Consider the following 19,903-nt stretch of genomic DNA (forward strand, 5'->3'; position numbering starts at 1 on the left):
ATATTCCTGCTTTGAAGCTCGCAAAAGAGAGAGAGAGAGAGAGAGAGAGAGAGAGAGAAACAATGTTATCAGTATTGTATTGTTTGTTTCATATCCATACTCTGAGTTGTGAATCAAAGGTAAAACAGTTACATTTTAAAGAAGAGATTGGTGGAGTATGTGTGGGTGCATCCACAGATAAGAAAAACTATGGAAGAGTGGATGAGACTATTTGCCATGGTCCACCTCATAAAGCAGCTTTGCTTGGCAGAGATGTGCTCTGTTCTCTCTCTCTCTCTCTTTCTCTTTCTCTTTCTCTCTTGTCCTTGAGCAGTCCCCAATGAAATCCATTTGCAAAAGAGCAGTTGGACTTCAAGCATCTCGGTCAATAGTGTACAACCACATAGGGGGAAAAAAAAAAAGAAATACAAAAAGATTTAGGCTGATGTTTGTTATTGAATTATCTGACAATGATATGGAGCTGTGAGTTGTACACTACCATACTTTGTTGTGCCTATTTCTGCTATGTCTCTCTCAAGAGTGTTGTTTTCTAATAAATGTGCAATTCATCGCAGTTTGAACAGAAGAAATATTGTTTTCTGGTCAAGGAAAACATCCGTTATCTGAAACAGTTGGAAATGGACCCACCTCATGTTATATGGGTTAGGGTGTGCTCACAATACCTGTTCGGACTACTTTTTTTTTTCAAGCACACCGAAGGGGAACTTTCATTTGACTGTACAACAGATGTGTTCAAACCTCAGCTTGATGACAATGCAGCCACGGATCGTGTGTTGTTACAGTAGGATGGAGCTTGAGCACGTTTTGCTATTCAGGTACGCAAGTTTCTTAATGAACAATGTGACCTTGGATTGAGTGTGGTTCCGCAACATTTGAAGCCACATTAAAATGGCGATCACGAATTCCCAACAGTACCGTGCCAACAGCCCTTGGAAATGACTATGACAAATTTTGCATCTTACCACACCAGCAAATCAGTTGAGGAATAATTAAATCCAATGTGGCTCAATGTGACAAGATTAATGGAAAAGTGAACGTAAGTGTCGAGGAAGCCTTTCATAGCAGTATTAAAAGGATGACCCGTAACATATCAACATTGAGATGCACAAATCTCTGTGTAAGGAGTGATGGTCCATATACCAATCTGCTGGATATGTAGCTTTTATATCTAAGCACTTTGATATAGAACGTATTGTCTTGACCTTAGTGTATGGGGACTTCCAGAGGTGGTGTACAAAGAAAGAGGATGCTGGCTGAATTCTTGTCTTTCTGACATTTCAGTTTTGTCCCTTAACCAAGTGACCCCATCATGCAGAGTTAAGAGCAGTGATGCAACAGATTTGTGACAAGTTTGTTTTGTTAGTGTGAGAATGTTGAGGAAAAGCACAACAAACTACAGTAGCTGATGATTTGGGAAATACCTTTACCACAATGAATGATTTACTCTCAATATTCTGTTAGCATAAATTCAAAAATACACACAGAAATGTAATCTCACATACACCTCGTGTAACATGAGTAATGCAACAATAAATGCAATTGGTGTGGCTGCTGAGTGAATTATTGTGGGATTACAATTCCAGAGATTTATGCTTCAGGGATTGCTCCTGGGATTTCTTCTGTCACTTATCACTTCTTTCATCTCCGACACTGATTTGTCAAACTTGAAAATGTCTGAACTGCAGCATGGTTTGGAGAACCAATAAGTATCTGCATCCCACAACAATTAACTGAGTAAGTTAGTCCAAATGTAGAAAGATGGCCAGTGACCACAGCCTGCTGTAGGACCATGGCTAACAAAGCACCGTAGTGACGAAACCAAGCTTCAGCTTTATCTGCTACATTCTAGAAGTCGTGATAGTTGTTTTTCTTGAGCATCATTCTCGTTCGGAATGCAAATCAAAGAAAATGATACTGATACGCTATACATCATCATCTGTGCATAGTTCGTTGGTGTGATGAGTGCAAGTGCAAGTGTAGACAAATAGGTTCCAAAAGATTCTTATACACGGGCAGATTCTGTGAAAGGCCAAAAACACGACTTTGACGTAGAGAGCTAATTTTTTTATTATTCATTTCACTCCTACCACACGAAGTTGCAGACATGTTGCTGCTCTTGACATTAAAATACCTTATAGTTTTTACAGATTGAAGGAATAAAATAATAGGTTGTAAATAAATTGAAAGGCATAGCGTCTCTAAAAACAACACACAGACGTTGATATTGATTATGACACTATGATGAAGATAAAGCTAGTGCTTTTGGTAAATCAGTGAGAATCAGGTCCCGATAACTGCTATGAAGGTAATATAATATGATGCAGGTGTAGGCCAGAAACGATGTATGTATTACAAAGTGTGGGAGTGGGCTAGGAAGTATGATTGATAAATTGATGTGGGAAGATGGAAGTGTGAGGGAGGGATTGTGGTGGTCAGAAGGCTGGAAGTGGGAGCATTTATATATTGAAGAGATATAGATGCCAGTATTATAGCTATGTGGACAGACAAGTGGCAGCAGCATGCTGTTTTGGGACAGGAATAATCAGCCAGCTGAAGTTTTGCTAAAATAGCATACGAAGGGAAGGCAAGTGGAAGGAAGGTGTGACTTGCTGACATAGGTGCAGCTGGAGCCCAGATATGCAGAGGATTGGGCAGAAAAATTTGGTTTTCATCCCCAAGTTTTGTGGGATGTGTAGAATTTGTGAGAAACTTCAAGGAACTTCAGACGAGAGGGTAACCTAATCAGCTGGTGGAGTTTGCTTGTGAGAGGGGTAAGATGATGCAGAGTGCATGGTGTCCTCTAAGACAGTAAGGAATGGTAAAATTTTGTGAGTGCAGTGATCTAAGCTACACTAGTAGAAGTGAGGCTGGGACAGTTAGGGTTTTGGAAAAATGAAAGAAGAAAGATGATTAGGGGTTAACGTCCTGTTGATGACAGAGTGATTAGACATAGAACATAAGCTAGAATTGTACAGTATGGGGAAGCAGGACAGCTGTGTCCCTCCAAAGGGACCATCCTATCATTCACCTTAAGCTGTTTAGTGGTATCATGGAGAAACTAAATTTTGATGGAAAATCAGGTTTTGAACCACTGTCTTAGGACAGCATCACATTGTTCAGTGGGTTTTTCCAAGTATAGATGATGGTTGAATGGTGAAATATCCACATATTGCCAGTTTTCTTAATATGAATCTGCTGTAGGCTGGAGGTGCCCGATTAGTCCGAGATATGAGAAAAAGTGAGAGCCCTCATTGGGCACTATCCTTGCATTGTGTGGGAATTGTGGCTTGAATGTATCTGATTTGAGTGTAGGTGACTGTAATGGATGCATTAATAGCTTAACTCTTTCATGTACAACTAATTTGACCAAAAAACAGCTCTAGAAGTACACGACTTACTTTTATTGTCAAAAATTCATACAAACAACATATTTATAATAGAATGGATATAATTATTACCATTGTACACAAAAATTCAATTTTTATAATCATTGTTGGATACAAGAGAGGTGGTTGATTTTTTGTACCACCGTGCATCAAGATGCATGATAGTCTTGGAAGCATGTCTTCCTTTTCCCTAAGCAGAACTCCAAATAACTGATATGGTGATGGTGTGCCTAACTCCACAATAAAACACTGGGACCACACTGGGAAGTAAATGCAGGGGCATCAGCAGGGCGTTCAGTTTTGCTCCACTTATGTTCAGTTATTTGACTGATGATCAGCAATCTCAGTTGGAGTCTGATGCACTGTGACGGTTTGACTTAGCTCAGTTTCTGCTGACCTAATCACTGAAACGGTAGCTGGTCACTCATCCTCAGAATCACTTGATGTATCAGAATCAAACAGAATAGTTTCGGTTGCAGTTGGTTCCAGACAATAAGAATTGTCATTGGTGTCATCACTGTCCCCACTATCAAATGATACGTCAGATGGAATATCCTCTTTAAGGGCTTTCAAAATTTCAGACTCATTCAGCTTTCTCTGACCCCTCATTATTACTGAAAAGTAAAGAGTAAGATTTACCTATGTTTGAAGTAGACTGACTGTTGTGGTACATATTTTGAACCAATGAATAATTAGTTACATTTTAATAATTTCTCATAGAAATAGTCTGAACAACACAAAAAACTGCAATAAACAAATGTACTTACATATTCCAATAGAAATTTTGTTGGAAACTTCCGTTAGCAGGTAATGAATAACAATGTTGCACAAACAATGTTGCACAAACAATGTCTCCACAGTGTACTTGAGCGCACCTGACGTAGAAATATGAAGTACTGGTTCTGCTACAAGAACCCAGTAACAACTGCCATCTGGTGCATACATCTAAGAACTACAAAGAACATGCCCTGCTAGTAGTTCAAGTAATCTACCATGAGAATGCGCTGTTCTACGCATCTAAATTGGTGGTACAAATAATGTACCACCGTACAACCTTGGTTAAACGTAAGGTGGTACACAAATTGTACCACCACACTTAAAAGAGTTAACATCCACATCTGACAGACATGTGTTCTGCTTTGAATACATGTTCAAGAAGAAAAATGAAAAAAATCAATGAACAGAATGCCTTATTGATTGAAAAGCAGTACACTTATCTTTAGTTCCTTGTAGCTGTAACTGTGAGAGCATGTTTGGTATTAATTGAGGTTCTGATACACAAGAGTGGCTGAAAACAATGAGCTGCATTACAGTACAAGTCTGTACTGAACGTTTACTGCAGCTGTGATAAATATTTATCTTTTGTTTGCCCTCAACACTCTGTACATGCAAGCCCAGACTAGGCTTGAGTGAGTGACGTTACAATGACACTCTGAAGGCAGAAGTGGAACTTCTGTTCTGTCTACAAGGGTACTACAGTTCCGTCAAGTGCAGACAAGCAAAGAACTCAGACCGGACTCCAAAAGAGCTCATACCAGACACCAGCAGAACAGGAAACACTTGTCCCGCATGGTGCCTCGTAACTACGCGAGGAATGGCTTACGAATTCTTTCTCATTGGTGCCCGATGATGATAACGCTTAGACATACAGCATCCCTGTGGCAGTGGCTTGCCGATTAGCTGCAGGCGATTATCGATGATACCACTCATGTCACCTGCAACAGTGTTAAAAGTCCACATGCCATGAGACACTGAGGAGAGGTAATTTAATCTATGATGCTGATGCAAGGTCTGGTCATTAGAAACATTGTACTTCCGTCCCCCCTTTCATTGCTAAGGATATACGAGCCACCTCTTAGATTTGAACCAACTTACCTCTGAATCAAGTGCCACCACAGAGGCATGTTTCTGTGATATTGTGGACGCCAGGGGGAGGGAAATGACTGGTTGTATTTATTACAATAATTGTGTGGCTTTTTAACATAGTTGATTTTGAGGTAGCAGAGACTACACTAAGAGGTGAGGTTGTTAATGTAGATCTGGAGGGAATGTTAGGGAGGTTGGAAGACTGGTTGGGGATAAAGAAGATGGATGTTGTCGGCATCGTGTAGCTAACAGAGCAACTGGCTGGTGCGTTTCAGCTTTGCAGAGATGGTAGAGAAGTTAAAAACTAATTCTCGAAGCATTCCTGTAGACAGATGAAGATATGCTGCTGGGTAAGATTTACAGTGACAAAAGGAGGATGGTATGTCAGAAAAGGAGCTATACGGCAGATATAATTGGGAGGGACAGCATAGATTTTTAGTTTAAACATGGGGCTTCTATACGAAATTTCATCAAAGGCTTTTCATTTTCTGGGGGAAGAAAAATAAGCACAACAGCTTTTGTTCCTTGCAGGAAAAGTAGTGAGATAAGTCTGAGAAGCTGATAACTTATGGTGTACTTGTGACAGTAGCCACACTGGATGTTGTGAAGGCGTAGGTGGTATTCTAAGTGTTTCTCGATACTGTGCATTAGGACGGGTTCAAGCATTTTACTGAAGTCAGGCTAACAGGTCTGTTGGATCAGGATGCATAGCAATGTTCACTGAATTTAAGGAGTAGGACTATTGTGGAGGACTTCTACGATAAGAAATTTTTTGAGCCATTGGTCTTCTGACTGATATGAAGCAGCTGGCTGTGAATTCCTCTCCTGTGCCAACCTTTTTGTCTCAGAGTACCAGTTGCAACTTACATCAATTATTTGCTGGATGTATTCTGCCGTCTGTCTTCCTCTACAAGTTTTGCCCTTTGCAATTCACCCTTGTACCCCAGAGGTTATTCCCTGATGTCTTAACAGATGTCGAATCATACTGCCCCTCCTCCTTGTCAGTGTTTTCCATACAATCCTTCCCTCCCCGTTTCTACAGAGAGTCTCTTCGCTTCTTACCGTATCAGTCCACCTAATTTTCAACATTATTCTGTAGCACCACATCTCAAACTCTTCATTTCTCTGCTGTTCTGGTTACATCATGCATTAGCTTAACTAATTTACATTAATTTAATTATAAATGATCGTAAAGACTCATGAGTTCTCATTTTAAAAGTTCTCCTAATAGATATAAGATACGTGAAATGTTTCATTGTTACAGCCAACAAGCAATACAAGCTAAATGGATTGTGGCATGGAAACACAATGCCAAATACAATTAGTGTTCTGTCATTTATTCATTTGCAACTTGCTACAGCATCCTTAAGATTAACTGCTGATCATCACAAAGCATCTTGCAAACTTGAATGCACGCAGGGAACCTTTAAATGGCCACATTTATGGGCAAAATGGAACCTTGGCTTTGAGACTAACAGATGGTGGTATTAAAAGATACAATCTTCTCTAAATTTTACAACATTTTTCTAGAAGTCAGCTTGGTCACTAACAAAAATGCATCCATCATCCACAATGGTCGTCTGCTCCAGTTAATTTTTAAAGTTCTCTTTCCAGTGATTACTAAAATTTGGTTTGAGTAGAAACTGAAAGCAATCTTGCATGAGCAGCTGCATCATTTTGGCATCCAACAAGGGGCATGGAAAAATCATTATACATGAATTACATGTTTGTTCTCTTTTTCATGTCTCTAATCTGTGGGAGGACGTATTAATCCACAAATCTGGAGATACCGTGTACGGGTGGAAGTTGTATGTTAACCAGCACATATCGGAGAAACCAGAGAATTATTCCAGTCCTCACACACTGTGCTGTAAAAAAGGTAAGGAACACCAATATTGCTAGCCGGCCTTTGCATTTCGGTAACTTCACTTATTTTATGGGTGGCTCATTAAATACAAAATCTGAAAAGATTTATTTTCGTGATCGTTTTTGGATAACAATTTTCTTATAAAGCATTGCTGTATCAGAAGTAGCCAAAACAGCGTTTTGGGAAGATGGACAGTTAGCCATTCTGCTCTCTCCGTAATTTGGCATTCATCTTGTCTTTCATAATTGTAAGTAATTTTTCTGCATTGTTTATGTATTTCTTTGTTATTTTTAAAAGTGTATAATTATTTGGATTTGTGCAAATAATTTTAACTTCTGTGGTTTATTGTGAGATTATAATAAAAATCGGAAAGCCTGAGAGCATGGATGCAAATCAGCAAAGACAAAACTAAATTCCAATCGATAGCAACAATGCAGTCGAGCCGACTGAAACAGATGGCAGATTCTGATACAGAAGTATCAGAATCTGGAGCAGAAAATGTAAATGTCTTGTTTGAAGGAGTGGATGTACTATCGCAAATTTGTGAACTGTTATGCCGCTAGCACAGTCAGCTGTGCCATTATACGATTTGACAACACGAATTACTGAGAATTCCCGCAAGTTGTCAAAGAACAATTGGACATAATCGAAAATAGACTTGAAGAATCAGAAAGCATTGAAAATAAATTCAGACATCATCTGAAAGCTTTGAAAGTAAATTCGAACAACAATCTGAAAATTTAAAACAACAAAATATTGCAATTGGAATCATCAGTGCATAAGATTGGATACACAAAGTTCGACGCCATAGTGGAAGATTATGTACACGGATCACTAAGACATTGGACGAAGTTAAAACAGGAATCTCAAATTTGACTAAGACATACTGCGAGATTACCGATATCGTGAATAAATTATCAGATGAAGACGCAAAAATGAAATGCAAGCAATCCGAAATTGAAACTAGACGCAAACCTCACTAATGAGGTAAATAAGTTGCCTCTAAAGAATGTGACATGACCTAACTGCTTAGGGAGAAAAACATGGTAACACATTTCAAGAATGTGTTTTCAAAAAATATACCAAAATAATGAAAAAGCTCAAACAAGGAAAACATGTTGCAGTACAAGCCGTAAGCGCAGAAGTTGTGTCCGAGCCAGGTGACTTGACTTGACACTTGACTTGTTTCGCAACCATACAACAGAACAACCTTTACTTTGCGATTGACAAGCTGGAGTTTGGAGAAATAGGCACATCTCAAAGAAGACCAAACAGGGTACAGTTGTACAAACGCACCATTTGCTTTGCGGATACGACTACGGACGTCGTCCTCAGTATCTTCTGTAGTTGTGACTATACTTCAGAGATAAAGAAAGCATTGGACCTGTTCTACATCCTCTCCATTAATGGCAAGCCTAGTCGTGATGGTCGAATTTATCTGCATTTCTTTGATTTTGCAAACATTTATCTTGATGTCTGCAACTTCTGTCTCTCTCTGTAACCTGGTCAGTTTCTCTTCGATATTTTGATATCATTGTGCCATTGAGCATATGTTGTTTGTGAAATCTAGGTCTTCGAGCCTGTCTCGCATCCCCCATTGCACAAATCTCTTCCGTCCCCCCATCACTCTCTTCATCACATGGTCCAACACCAAAAGAAATAGTGTTGGCTAAAGAATACACCCTTGTCGTACTCCCGAATTAATTTGGAAAGGGTCTGTTAGTTTTCCATTATTTAGTACTTGGCATTCATAGTCTTCATACATTTCCTTGATGATGATGATGATGATGATGATGATGATGACAATCTTCATTGGAATGCTATATTTTGCAAGTCTGTCAATCTAAGAGTCATGTGGAATAGAGTCGAAAGCCTTTTCAAAGTCAATGAAGGTAAGATGGAGGGTGTGTTGCAACACTGCATTTTGTTCCAGATAATTCTGAGAGTATTGATAAGATCCACACAGCGTGAATGTTTTCTAAAACCCGCCTGCTCTCTCTCTCTCTCTCTCTCTCTCTCTCTCTCTCTCTCTCTCTCTCTCTCTCTCTCTCCCTCCCCCCCCCCCCCCTCTCTCTCCTCAGTTGTGCTTCCACAGAATCCTTAATGCAGTTTAAAATGATCCCAAAAGTACCCTGCTCGGTACTGACAATGGGGTAATGTCCCAACAGTTGTTGCAGTTAGTAACATCTCCTTTCTTGGGTATTTTCACCATAATACCTCATTTCCAATCTTTGGCAGTTTCTCCTCTCTCCATATCTTCTCTAAGAGGTTGTACAATAATTCGACAGTGGTGTCCCCATCTCGGATGTTATATTATCTGGTCCTGGTGCTTTCCTATTCTTGATCTGCTTCAACATTTGTGGGTGCATTTACACCAATGTTGGGACTAGGATCATTCTATTCATTTGTTCTTGTTCTTCTATCTCACTGCCAAGGTCTCTACTTAGAACTTCGTTAAAGTGTTCCTTCCACTTTCATGACTGGTCTTCATGTGTAGTTAGTATCTCCCCTTTCTTATTCCTTACTGGTCGGTTCCTCTGGAAACTTTTCTTTGAGAGCATCTTAGTGGTATATAGTTCTTTCACATCCCCCCCTCCATGTTGCCTGTTCTGCTCTTTCAGCCTGTTCATCTATCCATCTTCTACAGTCTCTTCTCACACTCCTTTTCACTTCCTTATCTGCTGCTCTATAATCAGCTTGTGCGTCCTTTTGTTGCCTGGTCCTGTTCTGGTTTACTCTTCCCTTGGCCTCCTTTCTACGGGTGATCTTCCTCTAGGTATGTTTGGACATCCAATCTATTCGGAAACTGGCAGTAACAAGATGATGATCGTTGATTGTGTCTGCTCTGCTACTATTCCGCACGTCTTTCAGGCTGCTCCTGAACTTCCTGGATTCTGCAATGTGTTCAATTTGATTTTCTGTAATATGATCTGGGGATATCCATGTTATCTTATGACATCTCCAATGAGGAAACAAGGTCCCTCCTATTACAAGGTCATGGCTTGCACAGAAGTCACTAAATCTTTCCCCATTATTGTTCATTTCAACCAAGCCATGTACCCCCATCATTGTTATCTCCCACTTTGGTATTTATGTCTCCCATGACAATGAGGGTATCTTTCTTGATCACTTTCATTACAGTCTCTCATACTAGGTAGTAGAACTCCTCCTCCTTTTCAATCCCTGATGTCTCTTTGGGGGCATAGCAATAGATGAGCGTCATGTTTCGGACCTTCGTTTTAAATCTGGCAGTCGTGATCCTACTGGACACAGGTCTCCATTCTAGAATGCTCTTCTTTGCTGCCTTGGTCAACAATAGCCCAACTCCATCCCAGTGTTCCTCTTCCTCTCCACATCCTGAGTATAAAAACACAATTCCATCTAATGTCTGCATTACACCAAACTCTGGCCACCTCACTTCTCAATTTCAGGATATCAAGCTTATAGTTATTCATTTCCCTGGCCACTTGTTTCCTCCCTCAAGGTTTGTATATTCCAAAAGCCAATTTTCATTTTCCTTTTCATGCCAAAGGTCATCGCACTCGCGAATCATCAGTGCATAAGACTGGATACACAAAGTTCGATGCTGTAGTGGAAGATTACATACACAGATCACTACGATATTGGAAAAAGCTAAAACAGAAATTTCAAATTTGACTAAGATGTGCCACGAGATAACCGTTATCGTAAATAAATTATCAGATGGAGTCATAAAAATGAAACACAAACAATGTGAAACTGAAACTAGTCTTGAACCTCACTAATGAGGTAAATAAGTTGTCTTTAGGGCTGCATCAAAATGTGACATGAGCTAACTGTTCAGGGAGAAATTTCATGAATGGGTTTCCAAAAGAGATACCAAAATAACGAAAAAGGTCAAACAAGAAAAACATGCTGGGATGCAAGCCATAAGTGCAGAAGTTGTGTCCAAGCCAGGTACTGCAGGGCGAAACTATTCGCACAGAACTTTACAAAATGTGTAAAATTTTAGCAGATTTTCCCCAATGGTGCACTCAAGTAACCAACCCCAAACAACAGGTCGAAAGAGTTGTTAATACGCTGCATGACACAATAAAGGGGTCCATGCACATGCTGCAAACATTGGAGTGTACTGATGAACAGTCCGTGAGTACAAAATTAAATAGGACCTTATGGTACAATTGCAGAATGCAGTTAAGATACCGCGGGTGCAGCACCAACATTAGCAGCCGTGCTCTTGGAAGAAAGCCATCTCAAGCATAGGCAATTTCAGGTGTTTATCGAGAAAAAAGGTTTCCACATCCAGTGATATTTACACAGTTTTAAAGGGCATATTGCTAAAGACGTGAAACAAATGTCAGAAAATTCAGATTGCTGCCTCGTACACACAGGGTGAATCCGTGGTATGGGCTATGGCAACGGCAGAATCCTGTTTGACATTTGAACAGGCATTCTTAGACATGCGTGAATATATGATCACCAATATTTGTTTAAGACATGAAATACTCAACCCATAGACTTATAATGCCAAGCAAGAAAGTCTTCGGAATTATTTTAAAAAGTACATTGGAAAGACACGGTATTGGGACAATCCCGTATCAGACAGAGACACTATAGGAATTTTTAAAGACAAATTGCCTATCAATATTCAAGAAAAGGTAATACACGCTCCCTGCAACCGTTTGCAAAATTTTTCGTCTGTGGTGGACTCGCCTGATTTAAATCAAGAAGACTTGAAAAGAATGAACGGCAATTGTTGTGATGGACCGCAACATAACGTGAACTAAAACAATGGTAGCAATCATGTTGGATATGGCAACAGTGGCATGCATACTGGTGAGCACAGGAATGACATTGGGCATGCATGGAACCAGAAAGGTTCCGAATTTGTGCGTAAAAATAAAAAACAGTAACCACAGATATCACCCCGGGTATCAGAATAACAGACACTTGCAAAACCAAGGATACTGTGGGCAAAACCAAAATCAAAACGGGAGTCAGTTGCAGCTTAATTTTCAGGGGCCCCCCCATCGGCAAATTTTTCACAGCCGCCTGCCGGTTGGCAAGACCAGCAGCATCAAGCAAGATGTAATAACCAACCAATGCAAACAGCTTAGGTTACGGATAAGCAACCTCAACAACAAACTCAGACATCAAACTAAAAGCAGTCCTATTGGACACTGAATGGAATGGGGGCAAAATGAATAATGTTACTATGAATGTGATTCGTTATATTGAAGGAACTGGCATAAAGGATGAGTTATATAAAGATCCAATGTCGAGTACAGAATGTTATGAAGAGCATGTTCAGGCAGCAGTAAACACTGTACTAGGTGGAATACCAACCACGATCATTATAGATAGGGGGGCAAAATTAAATGTACTCGCTTTAAATTTTTTTTAATGAGACTTGTGAGACCAGAAGGGTTCCGACTTTGCCTGTGCAGAATTGTGATGTCTTGGGAGCCATTGGTGCACGGCTGCAAAGGATTAAAAAGCAGACATAGATGGAAGTATTATTTGAAAACAGAGCTATAGAATATATGTTTTTCATCGTTAAGCTCTTGTCTACGTCTAGGAAGTAGGATGGAAAGGTTGACCTCCAGAGTGGAACATACCGAATAAATGTTGGAGGTAAGAAAAGTTTATTTTGAATTAGTTGCGCACTAAGACACGCCACAGCAAATTTTGCCAGAACTTAAATTAAAGATTGTAGGCAGCAAGGTGTCATGGGCAGGCAATCATCTTGTTTACAATGAACATAGAAAGCTCATATATAATAAAGACAGTGATAATTTACATGATTCAAACAAGATCGACACTAAGGCATGAAATCAGAATACCTTAACAAATCGGAAAGCTCAGCTTTCTGCTGTCTGCTATTATCTTTTGTAAATGTGGATTCATAAAAGGATATGGTTACAAGATGAATGTTGTTCCACAGGACACATTTTCACGTCAAACTTATTCCATTCCATGGTCAAAAAGGGAGGCAGTTAAATAGGAAACAGAAAAGATGCTTGCATGGAATATTATAGAAACATCAATGTCACTTGTTCATTGTTAGCAATAAATAAAGCAGGTGGAGGCATGCATCTTGTTACTTGACACTCGAAACCTAAACAAAATTGTTGTACTCTTAGTACCTCTGAAGGATCATATTTGCTGGCATGTCCAAATACAAATAAGATTCAAGGATTGTACCACCACTGCAGTCTGAAAAGATTTATCTGGTGAAGATATATGTCTACACAGTTTGAAAAACTTGCCAATAACCTGTTCTTCTATAATTATTTTGTCATGTATATATAGTGTGTGTGGGTTATTTTTGTCTTATACTATTTTGTGTTGTTATAAATTGACAAGATACTATTATTTGTAATGTGTAAAAGGTTGTATGTCTATGCCATGTTGACGAAGTGTGTGTCATCAGCAGAAAAGTGAAAATCTTTAATATGAAGTGTCGTAACGAAGGAATTTATTCATGTCATGAACATTAACTTAGATGTAAGTTTTTTATTCTTATCAAATGAAAGAATTTTAAACAAACCTGGAGTTAACGGAAAAAAGTACATTTCAAACACTGAAATTCTTTCAGTGTACAAAACCTAGGTGCTGTGCACAAAACAAAACCAAAGACTTCTGTAAAATGTGGATTTTAAAAAAAGTATGTGTGTGTATTTTTGTTTGTATATTTATTGCATTTTTCTCACATGTGTCATGGTATCTAAGTAGAGATGAGCCACGCCTTATTCACATGAAGGATGAAATTACGATTAGGATTTGATTCTTTGCCATGCCATGACCATTTGAGTCTTTCACGTTTTGCTGACACTTTGTCATTTAAATTTTCGTCTTGTAAATATAGGAAATTTCCTTGTAGTAAAGTTAGGAGCCTTGTGTCACATAACAGGGGGTGCTACACAAATCTGGGTCCTCTAAAACTACTTAACCATTTGACTGCTTTTGACGAGTTTACTCATCATACTGCATGCCGCTCCCAGGGTGCTAATGACGAGTATAGTTGCAGCTGCCGGTTTTCACCTGAGCACTGTTGACGAGTTAAGTCGCACCCACTTGCTGGCCCCTTAGCGCTGATGACTAGTATAGGCGTGCTGCTACCTGAGTGCCGATGACGAGATAACTCGGACAGCGGACTTCCCGTCCCATGTCTCAGTAACCTTTCACAGTTCTGGCCGCTAGCTTGTCTGTTGTGAGCCTAGGCTTCGCACTACATTTCACTGTTCATCGGAACTTACATCAGTGTTTTTCGTGTCTTGTATTTTACAAGGAAAAGGGCGAGATGACGTGGTTGCACTGAGGAAGAAATCATGGAGGTTCTTACGAGGAGCGACAGTGAGGATGCACTACTTGACTTTGACGAAAGTGATAGCTCTTCCACAGAGTCAGAAAGCTCTATTCATAAACCATCCACGTCAGCAGGGGTGTCAAAGCAGTCTCATGTTTCAACAAAAGATGTTAGTTGTTCTGAATCTGAAGAATCGGAAAGTGATAGTGAAACACCTACTAAGCAAGCACATCTTAGTGATATATTTGACTGGAAAGAAAATGACTTTCAGCCAGTTAATCACGCATTTGATGATACGCTGTCGGGACGTGTGTCAAATAGGGAATGAGTCAAGTATTCTGTCAGTTTTCATGTTATTCGTTACACAAGAACTGATGAAATATATAGCTGACGAAACGAATCAGTTTTATTTATTCACCAAGGAGAACACTCCCGAATCAGTGCATTCTCGAATCTCAAAGTGGAAAGATACTGGATATGAAGAAATGTATTGTTTCATAGCTGTTTGTCTTCTGATGCCTGGCGTGAAAAAAACTGAAAATTAGCGAATACTGGACCAGAGATGTTGTAAATACACCAATTTTTAGTCAACTCGTGTCAAGAGACCGCTTTTTGTTACTTATGAGAATGTTACATTTCAGTGACAACTTTGCAAGTACTGGAGGAGACAGATTATTCAAAATTTGGAACATTGTCAATAAAGTTCGTACAGCTTTCCATTGTGCATTTAATCCACAACAGAAACTCTGCATTGATGGAAGTTTGTTATTATTCAAAGGACGCTTATCTTTCAGACAATTCGTTCCATCGAAACGGAGTAGACTCGGTATAAAAACATTTGTGTTATGTGATTGTAAGACTGGCTATGTCTTGGATTTCATTGTTTATACAGGGGCATCAACAGAAACTGAGTTCCACAATTTGGGGAAAAGTGGTGATATAGTGGCTACTTATGAAGCCCTATTTAGAACGTGGACATATCCTCTACATCGATAACTGGTACTCAAGACCAGACTTGTTTGCCTGGCTTCACAGTCATGGGACGAACGCATGTGGTACTATCCGTAAGAACAGATACAACATGCCGAAACTTCAGAAGAAACTGGAACGTGGAGATATTCAATTTTTGTGTACTGATACAATGTTTGCTATAAAGTGGTGTGACAAAAGGGAAGTGTGGATGTTGACCACCTGTAACACCACAGAAATGGTTGACACAGGAAAGATTGACAGGAATACTGGAGAAAAAAATTAAGAAACCACAAAGCATTGTAGATTATAACTTGAATATGGGAGCAGTTGACCGTTCTGATATGCTGCTTAACTGTGTCGGATGTATTCGGAAAACAATGAAGTGGTATAAAAAGTTGTTTTTTCATGTTCTAGATCTGTGTGTTTTAAATTCTCGTGTCCTACACAGATCACTAACAGGTCGTAAAATGACGATAGCAGAGTTTCATCTGTCACTGGTAAGAGAACTTACAGAAACGTATGCGTTAGAGCGCAGAAAAGCTGGCAGAGGAAGGTGTTCTGATGATAATCCTCTAAGATTTGTGGGAAGGCATTTTCCAGACATTATAACAAGTGAGCAATCCAAGAAAAGTGCGCTAATGCATAGATGCATTGTTTGCTGGAAACAAAAAGTGCGTCGAGAAAGCAGGTACGAATGTAAAACTTGCAAGGTTCCATTGTGTGTCGTACCCTGTTTTGAAAAATACCGCACAAGACAGAATTATTAATTGCAGCATGCAACGAATACAATAATGCTATTAGAAAAAAAACTTCGAAAATGAAAAAAAAAAAGAAAAAAAATTGGAAAAAGGGAAAAAGCAAAATAAAAATGTTTTTAACTTCGCCAGTACCGGTCCAAAGCCCGGATCAAAAAGAAGGATGGGAAACATATTTACAAAGTGTAAAAGTAATGCCTAAATTTACAGTTCATGACTGTCTTTTTGTTAGCACATTAAATTCACTTATAGAGAAAATTAAGAGATTTCACATCTTTCAAATGTTGGAAAATCTGACGAAATTTGTACAGTAGTTTTGATTGTTGCATATAAGTATTCAACAAATAAACAAAATTACGCATAATCTGGTAATTACAAAGCGCAACAAATATTCGGGCTATTCAGCGATACAAGCAGTAGGCCATATGAAATTTCTTATCACACCGGAATACGAATTTCACGACGTGAAGTGAAATTGTTCTTACCGTTGCTCACAGTAAATTCCGATGTTGTAGTGCGATATGAAAGACGATCTGTATGTCGCTTTCTCCTATAAACGACATAATACGATGTTCTGAACAACAAAAATAACGTACAGTAATCTATAATCTATGGCTTATTTTGTTCGTTCTTGAGTTAGTACGGTTAGGAACGCATAAATAAATGCAGACATTATAAACTTGTATCCAAGAAAGAACAATAAACTACTGATGTAAAGCTAACGAATCACGTCGCTTTCGGCATAATCTACAAAAATAGTGCAAAGAAACTACAAGCAAGATATCATTCTTGGTGACGGAAAATAGTGTTACCAGACAGTTTGATTCTGTAGTAATTCACCTGCAGGGGAACTACATAGTGAGACCATTTACGAGTATTCTGTATCAGCTGTGAGAGGACACAATATTTCGCGTGGAGTCGCAGTCACTGCAGAAATATTCAGCACAGTGCGGCTGGGGCAGCGAGGGGTGCTCCGCCCCAAGCGGCAGCTTGAGGGTCAGGCACATTAGCGCAGGTATACGGATGACAGTGCAGGCCACAGCGCCTCTGACTGCTGGAGGCGCACGATCCGCTTGGCACTCTAAGGGTTAAATGTATAAGACAGTGGGCCAAGGAAACGTATCTGACCGTAGCATCGTACAGAGGAGAACATGAATATGTTAAAACCAGAGCAAACAAACTGATACGACTTTACAGTTTGCAAAACTTGTGTTTCATGACACGAAGTAATGCAAGGAAAAGACTAAACTGTATGGACTAAATACCCATGAAAAATGCACCTTTGGAGTTCGGTAGCAAATCGTCACATTTAGTGTCTCTGAGAATCTCTTCTGAAGTGAAACAAGCACGAGGCTAGTCGAAACAGTGCAGCACTCACCGTACCAATATGTGACATGAAGAGAAACATGATGAAATAGTAAACACAATATCCTGGTATTGACTGGATGCTACGCAACAGGGACACAATTTATAACACACTCATATGTATGTGAATATATTGCTTCCATAACTGTCAATTCTGCTGCCAACAACACTGTGGAGTGCTTCAGAGACTAATGTTAGCATGTGGTGTTGAGTGCGTGTTTTACATTTAAAACTGTAACCGTGCATCAGTGACTAAATGAATACTTAACAAGACACACGTGTATGCATTATAAATATTAGATTAGTGCTATGTATGGACTGTAAACAGAAAACTCTGATAGCAGTGAACAGATATACTTTGGTTCCTGCTATGTGGCTTAACTAGCCATGAAACCTTGCCTGACCAACTTTCCAGAACTCAAGTTTGTGTAAACTTCTAAATAGCAATCCATAACCTTACTTCGAGTGCACTTTGCACAGAGAAACCATCAGTCAGTGATTACAGTGTGTGTAGTAGCTTAGTGTTTTGCAGCAACTATCAAACAACTGATACTGCTATTTTTATCTTTTCCACAAACATTCTAGGACACTGGTGAATGAGTTGGCGACACTTCAGCTGCTCGTTCCTCGCCAAGGCTGCCATGTGGGTCAGATGTCACAGTAAGCTGACAGCTAAGCCAGTCATTTGCTAGCAAGATGCAGATGTAAACATTCCATCAGAAGTGGATGGGGGCACTTCCCTCATCTTAAGAACATGCCCTCATCTGGGGTTGCGGAGTGGCGAAACACAACAGCAAACCTTTATAATTTCATGTACCAATGGAACAACGAGTCTACATAGCATAATATAAATGCATATCGTCGAAATTCTCCAGCTCTACACATACAACCAACAATCTTCAAGACATCTAATGAGGACAAGAAGTGTACATAACGTTGTTGAAAATGAAAACCATTGAAATCTAAACAAACATCAAAAAGCTGTGAAATATACCAGTTCATGCAAAACCTTAATCATTCTACCATAAATCCAATGTAATCTGATTGACTACATTCCGATTTGTATAACTAATTTACTGTTTCATTTACTTATTTATGTGCATATGTAAATAAAATTTTAATTGACATTCATGGGAATGTATTGAAACAACAGTTTGTGTACAAACAATTTTAAATGAATAATTGCACATTGAAAAATATTTCATTTTTAACTGTACTGAAAGGAATATAAACACTGAAGGCAATTTATAAATGAAATAGCTTCAAGCCTTTGTGGGGGAATTAAACATTACATGGACAGACTCATTTTTACTTAAATGTAACATAGCAAAAATGCCAGAAAGCACAAAAATGTGCACTATTTTAATTTTTTTGCTATAAATAACTTCATGCCTAAATAACTTACAATTACATTCCACAAAATTAATGTACATAATTTCATAAATAACATTTCAAAGCTATAGTGGCAGTTGGCCTGTGGCTGACTGCAATCAATTATAATAGTTTTTTTTTTTTTTTTTTTTTTTTTTTTTTTTTTTTTTTTAAGTAAGCGAAGAGCATTCCTGCTTGGATCTCTTACTCACTTCTCTGTTAGCCGCTGCACTGATAGGACACACTATAGCTGCGTTCCTTGCTTATCGGTAACTAACCTTTCTTTTGTGTAGACAAATCGTATGCAAGTGTCATGTATTAACTAATATACATTAATTTAATAATAAATGGTTATAAAACTAAGTCCCACGAGTTCTCATTTTAACAGTCCTCCTAATGGATGCATGAAATGTTTTATTGTTACAGTCAGCGGCCAATATGAGCTTAATGGATTGTGGCATGGAAATGCAATGGCCGAATACAACTAGTATTAAGCCATTTATTCGTTTGCAACTTGCTACAGCGTCCCTGAGATTAACTGCTGATCATCATGAAGCATTTTGCAAACTTGAATACAATTGTGGAACCTTAAATGTTCTGGCCACAGTCTCCAAGCTACAATTCCATTTCACTTGTAAATAACAGATACCCGCCCCACAAAACTGATGGTGGTATTAAAAGACGTAATCTTCTCTAAATTTTACAACATTTTTCTGGAAGTCAGTTTGGTCATTAACAAAAATGTATCCACCATCAACAGTGGCTCCAGTTAATTCTAAGTTTTCTTTCCAGTGATTAATTTCAATTTTTACAAAATACCAAAATTTTAGTAATCGTGTGAGCAGACGCATCACTATATGAGGTGTCTAATGGTGTGGAAGAAGGATAGGTGGAGCCAACAGGATTGACGTAAAAGGACTGTAATGCTGGAGGGGAGTGTGGGTAAATGTGGATTGAGACAGTTATCCTGAAGGGTGGATGTAGTGAGGTATTGTGAAAGTTAATTGGGTAGCATTCAAAGTAGGCTTGGACG

At 39.0% G+C, this 19,903-nt stretch overlaps 1 long non-coding RNA gene across 1 annotated transcript; it reads left to right on the plus strand.

The window, feature by feature from the left end:
• Positions 1–4,222: 4,222 nt before the first annotated feature.
• Positions 4,223–19,233, plus strand: LOC126088516 (uncharacterized). Its single transcript, XR_007519948.1, has 2 exons — positions 4,223–7,131; positions 18,085–19,233. It is a non-coding gene; the product is annotated as an uncharacterized LOC126088516 (long non-coding RNA).
• Positions 19,234–19,903: the final 670 nt, after the last annotated feature.

Source organism: Schistocerca cancellata, chromosome 6 (genome assembly GCF_023864275.1).
Source record: "Schistocerca cancellata isolate TAMUIC-IGC-003103 chromosome 6, iqSchCanc2.1, whole genome shotgun sequence".
Classification (NCBI taxonomy): Eukaryota; Metazoa; Arthropoda; class Insecta; order Orthoptera; family Acrididae; genus Schistocerca; species Schistocerca cancellata.